We start from the raw sequence: 7969 nt of genomic DNA on the forward strand, positions 1-7969 counted from the left end.
GATTCAAACCCATAGAATGGTGCCCATTTAACTCCATTATCCGCCTGCCCATTCTCCCCGTATGGTCTTTGAGGTCGGGATTATACACAGCCCTAATAACATAGCTCGCTGACCCGCCCTAACCATCCACCTTCCGAGACCCTTTCGATCCCACGACGGTCTGACGAAAACTGTCGCCGCCACTATTTAAAAATGTATATATAAATGTGTTACAAAATAATTTAAAAAATAGGTCAGGGAAATTAATAATATGAACAACCACCAGAAATAAAATAAATAGAAATGGAAGATGACATACCGGTACATCAAATCCAATTATAAAATTATATGGGGCAAATACTATTTTTGTTACTATGTAACTTGAGGGTATTTGGTATTTTATTAGGATCCCCATTAGCTGTTGCAAAAGCAGCAGCTACTCTTCCTGGAGTCCACACAGAACATGAAACATGACATAATACAGAACATTAATAGACAAGAACAGCTCAAGGACAGAACTACATCAAATTTTTTTAAAGGCACACGCAGCCTACATATCAATGCATACACACAAACTATTTAGGTCAAATATGGGAGAGGCGTTGTGCCGTCAGGTGTTGCTTTATGTGTTTTTTAAAAACAGGTTTGCTCTTCATTTGAGAAATATGAGATGGAAGGGAGTTTCGTGCAAAAACGGCCCTATTAAGGCTACAAATTCATAAATTAAGGTTTGAAATCTAGGCGTCTTCTTTGAAAATGTACATTTATGAATATAGATCTTAATCATAAGTAAATTCTGTTTTTTCATAATGTCTTTTAGTCAGCTGGAGTCTGGTTAATGACATGGTGCCAGGAGCTGACTTTGAATTATAGCCTATTATTTTTTTGTCTATTTGCATAATTTTCTGTAGTCAGGCAATCCCATGTCGATTAAAAGTGTATGTCGATAAAAAAAAGTATGAAGAACAGCCTGTGTGTGTTCCCTCTCTCTAACTCACACATGAACACACTTTCCTCGTCCTACTTTAAGCACATTCTTCTTCCACACATAGCCTATATTTAGCTAAAACCAAATACATAAACGGTGCATTCAGAATGTATTCAGACCCCTTGACTTTTTCCACATTTTGTTATGTTAGAGCCTTATTCTAAAACGGATTTAATAGTTTTTTCCCTCATGAATCTACACAATACCCCATAATGTCAAAGCAAAAACAGGTTTTTAGGACTTTTTGCAAATTTAGTAAAAAAAACTAACGGAAATGACATCTACATAAGTATTCAGACCCTTAACTCAGTACTTTGTTGAAACACCTTTGGCAGCAATTACAGCTTGGAGTCTTCTTGGGTATGACGCTACAAGCTTGGCACACCAGTATTTGGGGAGTTTCTCCCATTCTTCTCTGCAGATCCTCTCAAACTCTGTCAGGTTGGATGGGGAACGTCGCTGCACAGATATTTTCACGTCTCTGCAGAGATGTTTGATCGGGTTCGAGTCCGGGCTCTGGCTGGGCCACTCAAGGACATTCAGAGACTTGTCTCGAAGCCACTCCTGCGTTGTCTTGGCTGTGTGCTTAGGGTCGTTATTGTCACGCGGAATGACGCTGGAGAGACGAAGCAGGTACGGGGAGTAAACATTTAATGAAGAACGGACATGGCACGAGACAGAACAGCGTCAAAGACTAAAACTAAAGACAAAAAACAATCAATGCAGCAGCAGAGAACAGACAAATATAGGGGAGGAAATGAACATGTGATAAGTGAGTCCAGGTGAGTCCAATAACGCTGATGCGAGTGACGAGGGAAGGCAGGTGTGCGTGATGGATGGCAGGAGTGTGTGATGCAGGGTAATCTGGCGCCCTCAAGCACCAGGGGAAGGGAAGAGCGGGAGCAGACGTGACAGTACCCCTCACTCCTGGGCAAACCGGCCGAGACATGGGCCGGTTTGCCCAGGAGGGAGGGGTACTGTCAAGACGGTTGGGGCGTGAAAACCCGACGAACCGGCTGAGACAAGACGCCTGTCGATCCCGCTGAGGAAGCCCGAAGATCCAGCGGAGCGTAACGTGGGATGGAAATCTGCCGAGCCAACCGAGGCAAAGAAACCTCTCGAGTCAGCCAGGGCGTGAAAGCCCGACGGGCTGGCTGAGGTGCCCGACGGGCTGGCTGAGGTACCCCCGGTTCCATCAGCGGCGGAATCCACCCCGACGTCACAAACAAAACAAACAAAACACTCCTGGACCGGTTGGGCGCACAAAAACTGATGATCCGGCTGAGGCCCGACGTGGGATGGGCACCCCCCGAGCCAACCGGGGCAAGAAAACCTCTCGAACCAGCTAGGGCGTGGAAGCCCGACGAGCTGGCTCGGCATCCCCCGGTTCCATCGATGGCGACCCAGAGCCGCTGCCACCATTCCAACCGGAACGCCAGTACTCCCCAATGCTTTGTATGTTTGGCTGCTGCATTCTGTCACGCGGAATGACGCTGGAGAGACGAAGCAGGTACGGGGAGTAAACATTTAATGAAGAACGGACATGGCACGAGACAGAACAGCATCAAAGCCTAAAACTAAAGACAAAAAACAATCAATGCAGCAGCAGGGAACAGACAAATATAGGGGAGGAAATGAACATGTGATAAGTGTGTCCAGGTGAGTCCAATAACGCTGATGCGAGTGACGAGGGAAGGCAGGTGTGCGTGATGGATGGCAGGAGTGTGTGATGCAGGGTAATCTGGCGCCCTCAAGCGCCAGGGGAAAGGAAGAGCGGGAGCAGACATGACAGTTATCCTATTGGAAGGTGAACCTTCGCCCCAGTCTAAGGTCCTGAGAGCTCTGGAGCAGGTTTTCATCAAGGATCTCTCTGTACTTTGCTCTGTTAATCTTTCCCTCGATCCTGACTAGTCTCCCAGTTCCTGCCACTGAAAAACATCCCCACAGCATGATGCTGCCACCACCATGCTTCACCGTAGGGATAGTGCCAGGTTTCCTCCAGACGTGATGCTTGGCATTCAGGCCAAAGAGTTCAATCTTGGTTTAGTCAGACCAGAGAATCTTGTTTCTCATGGTCTGAGAGTCCTTTAGGTGCATTTTGGCAAACTCTAAGCGGGGTGTCTTGTGCCTTTTACTGAGGAGTGGCTTCCGTCTGGTCACTCTACTATAAAGGCCTGATTGGTGGAATGCTGCAGAGATGGTTATCCTTCTGGAAGGTTCTCCCATCTCCACAGAGGAACTTTGGAACTTTGTCAGAGTGACCGTAGGCTTTTTGGTCACCTCCCTGACCAAGGCCCTTCTAGCCCGATTGCTCAGTTTGGCCGGGCGGCCAGCTCCAGGAAGAGTCTTGGTGGTTCCAAACTTCTTCCATTTGAGAAAGATGGATGCCACTGTGTTCTTGGGGACCTTCAATGCTGCAAACATTTTTGGTACCCTTCCCCAGATCCGTGCCTCGACCCAATACTATCGGATCTCTACGGACAATTCCTTCGACCTCATGGCTTGTTTTTTGCTCTGACATGCACTGTCAACTGTGGGACCTTTTATAGACAGGTGAATGCCTTTCCAAATGTCCAATCAATTGAATTTACCAATCAAGTTGTAGAAACATCTCAAGGATGATCAATGGAAACAGGATACACCTGAGCTCAATTTCGAGTATAATAGCAAAGGGTCTGAATACTTAGGTAAAAAATATATATAAATTTGCAAAAATGTCCAAAAACATGTTATAATTTTGTCATTATGTGGTATTGTGTGTATATTGATGAGGATGTTTGTATTTAATCCATTTTAAAATTAGGCTGTAACATAACAAAATGTGAAAAAAGTCAAGGTGTCTGAATACTTTCCGAATGCACTGTCAATCTTTTGTCTTGCCCATTCACCCTCTGAATGGCACACATACTGTCACGTTCCTGACCTGTTTTCTGTTAGTTTTGTATGTGTTAGTTGGTCAGGACGTGAGTTTGGGTGGGCAGTCTATGTTTTCTGTTTCTATGTTGGTTTAAAGGGTGACCTGATATGGCTCTCAATTAGAGGCAGGTGGTTTTCATTTCCTCTGATTGAGAGCCATATTAAGGTAGGTGTTTTCACACTGTTTGTTTGTGGGTGGTTGTCTCCTGTGTCAGTGTCTGTATGTTACGCCACACGGGACTGTTTTCGGTTTTGTTTGTTTGTTCGTTTTATGTAGTCAGTTTTCCTGTTATTGCTTTCTTCGTGTTTCATGTAAGTTCGTCGTCCAGGTCTGTCTACATTGTTTATTTGTTTTGTTAATTATTCAAGTATAGTTCGTTTTTTCGTCTTGTTTAAATAAATTATGTCATCACACAACGCTGCATTTTGGTTCAATCCCTGCTCCTCATCTTCGGATGAAGAGGAGGAGGAAAGCCATTACACATACACAATCCATGTCTCAACTTAGAGGCTTTGAAGGCACCGGACGCCATTTTGGTACTCCACAGAAGGCGCAGTCCTCCATAGGAATGAATGGAATTCAAAATAACATGTACTTCTTTGTTGTAGTGGGGACAGTAACATTCTTACTATCTAAGAAAAATACTTTAAGGAATATGTTTTAATAAACAAATATTTTTATGTTCAGTTCACATATCATAATTTAATTTAAAATTAGGCTATGCATTAAGGTGTCAGTAATATAATATATTTGAAAAAAACGAATGTTTTTCCATAGTTTCCCAAAAAGTTTTTTTTTTTTTTTTTACAATGGAGGAGTACCAAAATGGCTGTGTGCTGGTTTCAATACAGTCATCCAGGGTTTATAGGCCTACACGTCATTGGCTAAAACCAGAGAGTGATTCGAAGCAAGAGGGTTTACTCCGCCCAAAATCTGTGCACGAAAACAAGACCACGAAGTGAGGAAATGTATGTAGGTCAATGAGAGAGTGTCAAACGCACAAAAAAAAAATGTAATTGCTAATTTGCTACATGAGGCTTATTTGTCTAATATAAGTTTTGTAATGGTTAGGTTGTTAGGAATGTACTGATATAATTGGACGCATGTTGCATTTTGTCAACTTTGAAAAAATACGACTTTATATCGCAGTTGTGGCTATTGTTCACATGCGTATCTGCCCTCTCATTGGCTAGAATGTTCCCACCTGATCTCTCCCCCTCCCGCCTGTCTTCCATCTTCGGAGACTTGCATTTCCATTGTTAGAGCGACTATCTTGTCAATATTATAGATCATAATTGCTAAAACTGTCCTCTCCATCAGACCAGCCATGTTGGGTCTTTGATGTGAGCGCCTTTTTCGCACTACCAGACCGCAATCAATTGTAGGCTACTACATTTCGCCACTAGATGGCAGTCTGTCTCTGCTAGATGTGCGAGAGGGATTTGGAGTTGCTGCCCATACAATTTTGAAGCACTTCAAATGCCAAGAGACAATAAAGCAAGAAAAGTGATATCATTCAAATGTTACTAGCCTTAAATGGAAAAAGAGAGATACATTATATATACAAAAACAAGTATGTGGACACTCCTTCAAATTAGTGGATTCGGCTATTTCAGCCACACCCGTTGCTGACAGGTATATAAAATTGAGCACACATCCATGCAATCTCCATAGACAAACATTGGCAGTAGAATGGCCTTACTGAAGTGCTCAGTTACATTCAACGAGGCACCTATCCAAAAAGAATGCTACCTATCCAAAAAGTCAGTTTGTCACATTTCTACCCTGCTAAAGCTTCCCCGGTCAACTGTAAGTGCTGTTATTGTGAAGTTGAAATGTCTAGGAGCAACAACAGCTCCGCCGCAAAGTTTTAGGCCACAAGCTCACATCTGTCGTCGGTTGCAACACTCACTACCGAGTTCCAAACTGCCTCTGGAAGCAACATCACCACAATAACTGTTTAATGGGAGCTTCATGAAATGGGTTTCCATGGCCGTGTAGCCACACACAAGTCTAAGATCATCATGCGCAATGCAAAGCGTTGGCTGGAGCACTTGGCTGGAAGGTGACACCGCCATTGGACTCTCGAGCAATGGAGATGCGTTCTCTGGAGTGATGAATAATTCTTCACCATCTGGCAGTCCGACGGATTAATCTGGGTTTGGCGGATGCCTGGAGAATGTTACCTGCCCCAATGCATAGTGCCAACTGTAAGGTTTGGTGGAGGAGGAATAATGGTCTGGGGCTGTTTTTCATGGTTCGGCTAGGCCCCTTAGTTGCAGGGAAGGGAAATCGTGACGTTACAGCATACAATGACATTCTAGATGATTATCTGCTTCCAACTTTGCGGCAATAGTTTGGGGAAGGCCCATTCCTGTTTCAGCATGAAAATGCCCCCATGCACAAAGCGAGGTCCATACATAAATGGTTTGTCGAGATCGGTGTGGAAGAACTTAACTGGCCTGCACCGAGCACTGACCTCAACCCCATTGAACACCTTTGTGATGAATTGGAACGCTGACTGCAGCCAGGCCTAATTGCCCAACATCAGTGCGCGACCTCACTAATGCTCTTCTGGCTGAATGGAAGAAAGTCCCTGCAGCAATGTTCCAACTTTGTGTGGAAAGCCTTCCCAGAAGAGTGGAGGCTGTTTTAGTAGCAAAGGTAGCAACTACATATTAATGCCCATTATTTTTTTATGAGATGTTCGACCAGCAGGTGTCCACATACTTTTGGCCATGGGGTGTATTTTCACATGACCCTCCCCTAAATTGAACATCTTACCCCCTCATAGAATTAACTCAAATAAATGCTTAGACCACAAAAACAAATAACTGTATCAACCCTGTCTTTATAAACGTGGATATCTACTTTGCTTTTGTGGCACAGTCATGTCGATGCCACGCAGGTTGAGGTTTCACCGATCACCACAGAGGAGCTCACTCTCCCTGCTTGTTTCATTTCTTCACGATCAGAGCCGGTTGCAAACAATGATCAGATTTTCAACATTTTGGTGCCATATTTATAATTATCTAACATTTACGCAACACATTTTCCACCAACAGGTTTCTGTGCCAATGCACCACACAACCAATAAACAAAAGATACCGACATGGTTTGCGTTTCAACACCACAATAAATAGACTATGTCAATCTCGACAAACAGAAAACACATCCCTCCCTACCTTGTAGTCTTGCCGAGTATCGAAGACTTGGTGACAATCTCTGAATGCCATTGAACTTGTTGGTGTTTTGGAACAGATGTCTATTTCCATTCATCAAATTTCCTCTGCACAGTTTGGATTGATTGATTGATTTTATTTGCCAGTTAAAAAAATACATATATACACAAATCATTTTTAAAGTGACCGGGATAGCACAAAGTCAGGACTGATTTCCATTGTGGTCCCTATTTGCTGCAGAATATGCTACAATAATATAGGGACTGATTGCAAGTCTAATTTACACATCTCCATCTGGCTTTCTGGTGTCACCTTATTTTTTAACATAGCTACATCTATGGGCTTTTATGTTTTCCTGTCGTGCGTAATGTGTGGTAGCCTATATAATAGGCTATGTATTGGATAATGGTACAATCACTTGGGCATTTTTGGGCTCAAAACATGTCTTTAATGTATGGCTCATCTGGCTCAGGTAGCATCAGACTTGAATTTTCACGCCGATCAAAGCTCCAATCAAATCCAGACATGTTAATAATATGTTTTATACGCTTTAGAATGACACTTCCGGTTTGGGAGGGATATACTGTGTTACTCGGGAGAAAAAGGATTATACTCGGGATGGAACATTTGTAATACAGGAAAAATATTTTACACCCATCTGTAGTTTATTTAGATATTTGGGGCTGGTGGTGAACCATGATGTGCAGGCATAATCAAAGTGACACTGAACAATAGCACTTGAGAGACTTCAGAGTGTCTATAGGTTTCACATATGCACATTTCACGGTTTCAAAATTCTAATTTTATCGCCACACAACGTGACCGGGAAGATTTTAATTTACCAGACATTTGAGAAATTTACCAGACATCCATACGCATTCAGATCCGACTTGGCGCAGTCAG

Source organism: Salvelinus alpinus, chromosome 22, assembly GCF_045679555.1.
Source record: "Salvelinus alpinus chromosome 22, SLU_Salpinus.1, whole genome shotgun sequence".
Lineage (NCBI taxonomy): Eukaryota > Metazoa > Chordata > Actinopteri > Salmoniformes > Salmonidae > Salvelinus > Salvelinus alpinus.